Consider the following 2,489-nt stretch of genomic DNA (forward strand, 5'->3'; position numbering starts at 1 on the left):
CACCCGAAGCGCCCTTCTTGGGTGGCTAGCTTGCCCTGAGACCGTAGGGAGAGGTGGAAAGGGGTCCCACACGGAGCAGGAGGGCGGGCATCTTGCTCACAGCTCTGAGGATGCTGGACCCAGAATCTGACGGCAGGGTTCCTGACTGCTCCCCGCGTCTGACACTGCCTCTCCAGTTGGGCCCACCCATTTTGTCTCATACCCCCCTCAGCACCTTGGAAGGTGCTCCGTAGGTGCTTAAATGACCCCTTCAAGACCTTCTCCTTGCCTTCCTCTTTTGCCTCAGCTCTCACCATTCCTGCCTCGATTCAACCGTGTTCAGATCCTCACCTGGCCCTGCATTGTCTAAAATCTCTAGGAGGTGGCCATGCTCCTGCTTCCTCTTGACATGCTTTCCCTGCCTCCCTTTCCCCACTTGATTGGTTAAGTCTTGCTTATCTTTCAAGTCAGCTTAAGACTGAACTTCCTTCCTGAACTCTCATCACAGACTAACTCAGGTTGCCTGCTAAGTGTCCTATACAGCCACAGCACATATCACAGTGCATTTCTCTCTCCTGATAACCTGCCCATACCCCCACCAGACTATCAGTTCTATTGGGACACAGTCTGTCTATATGACTGTCTGTATGCACCTCTTCAGCCTCGAGTTGATACCCAACAAAAATGTGTTGAAAGGATGGATGGATGGATGGATGGATGGATGGATGGATGGATGAGTGGATGGGATGCCCATATGAAAATTTATAAAGTCCACATCAGAGAGTCTCCTTCCAGCATGTTCTGGAGCTGGTCCCTGGTTCTTCAGCTAGGACAGATGAGGGCCATCAATCAGGTAACAAGGTAAATAAGTGAATAGGGAGGGGGGAGTGCTTCTGGAGAGGAATGAGGTGACCTGACTGCCACAGGAATCTGTGGCGACAGCAGCCATGGGGGCGCACCTGGCCAGGCGCTACCTGGGTGATTCCTCAGGGGAGCCAGACCCCCTGCGGATGCCCGCCTTCCCACCCATGGCTCCCCTGGGTGCAAGGAGTGCGAGATGGTGGCCACGCAGCAGCAGATGCACGATGCACAGCTGGTGGTTCAGCAGCGAGACTACTGCGCCCACTACCTCATCCTGCTGCTCAAATGCAAGCACGGCAGCTTCTCCAACTTCCTGGCCTGCAGCACGACTGGGGCTTCTGCGAGCACCTCGACTAGGTGATGCTCAAGTGGAAGAAGCAGCGGGAGCAGAGGGAGGTGGATCTGGCCAGAAACCAGGGGTCCAGCCTGGTGGCCATGTTGTGGGGTCCGCCCGCCACCCTTGAACGAGTGGAGAAATAGAAGCCTCCTGCCCTTAGGCCCCTCCCCCAAAGAAGAGAAGTGAATAGGTTTTCCCCACCATCAAGACTGTGAAGAGGAGATAGGGAGTAACCCTTCCCGAGGTGGCCCTGCCCATCTGCCTTGGCTGCTGGGGCTCTGCAGGGATCCAGCCAATGCTCTGATGCTGGCCATGAAGACTTGGAGGAACTGGGGACACACTTGCTGCTGGTAATGCAGGGAGGAGGTTCTCGGGCTGACTGTATCTACATCAAGTGGCTGCTTCCCACGCTGGCCCGACCAGGGCCAGGGATCAAACCTGCAAATCAGGTACATACTCTTGACTGGGAATCAAACCTGAGACCCTTCAGGGGGCGGGCTGACGCTCTAACCACTGAGTCACACGGGCCAGGGTGATAAACCTTCCATTTTGTATAACTGTTTGGAGCACAGATGAGATGCTGCCTAATTCATGAATTACTTAATAAAGCCAATTAGATCTTCAAATTCACTCCATTGAATTTTGTTCTTTAACAGATGTGGTGGCAGCATTGAGACCAAAGTAAACTTCTGATGGTTTTGGGGGACAAGAAACATAAGCATGGCCCCCCACAAGCCCCACTATCTTTCTCTCCGTTTCCTAGGGCTGCCGATAAGCCCCTCTAGGTTTGAGCTCCATCCTGTCTTGTGTTCAAGCTCCCGATTTGAATGACTTGCCTTTCCAGGGCAGGTAGGCTTGAGCTGGCAGGTGGTTCTGCCCAGAGCAACCCCCTAGACAGGCAGGTTAGTAAGAAGCTAGAAAAATTCCTTGGCAAGTGGAACTGGGAAACAGACAGATAGTTAAACAAGGCCAAGCAATTTACAGCCAGCTTATAAATCACAGTCTTATCTTCCCTAACCAAGGACACTTAGAAGCAAATGGTTTACACATTCCAGACCGTGCCAGGGGCAGACCCGCCTTGGTCCCGGGTCTTTTCTGGTGACAAGACCACAATTTCCCAGTGGAAAACCCCAGGCCTGAGCTCTGTCCTTGGATTCCACGATGGGAACTGCTGACGATTCAGTCCGCAATTCCCAAATGTTTGGAATCGGCCCCCAGATTCCACGCTGAGAACTGTTGGTGGCTGCTGCAGTTCTCCATTTATTTTGAAATCAGTCCACAATCCTCATTCCTTGGGATTTTTTGGTTCAAT

General features: G+C 52.9%; 1 pseudogene; it reads left to right on the forward strand.

Moving 5' to 3' along the window:
* The first annotated feature begins 740 nt into the window (after positions 1-740).
* Positions 741-1,851, forward strand: LOC132217810 (NADH dehydrogenase [ubiquinone] 1 beta subcomplex subunit 7-like; annotated as a pseudogene).
* Positions 1,852-2,489: the final 638 nt, after the last annotated feature.

Source organism: Myotis daubentonii, chromosome 16, assembly GCF_963259705.1.
Source record: "Myotis daubentonii chromosome 16, mMyoDau2.1, whole genome shotgun sequence".
NCBI classification, from domain to species: domain Eukaryota; kingdom Metazoa; phylum Chordata; class Mammalia; order Chiroptera; family Vespertilionidae; genus Myotis; species Myotis daubentonii.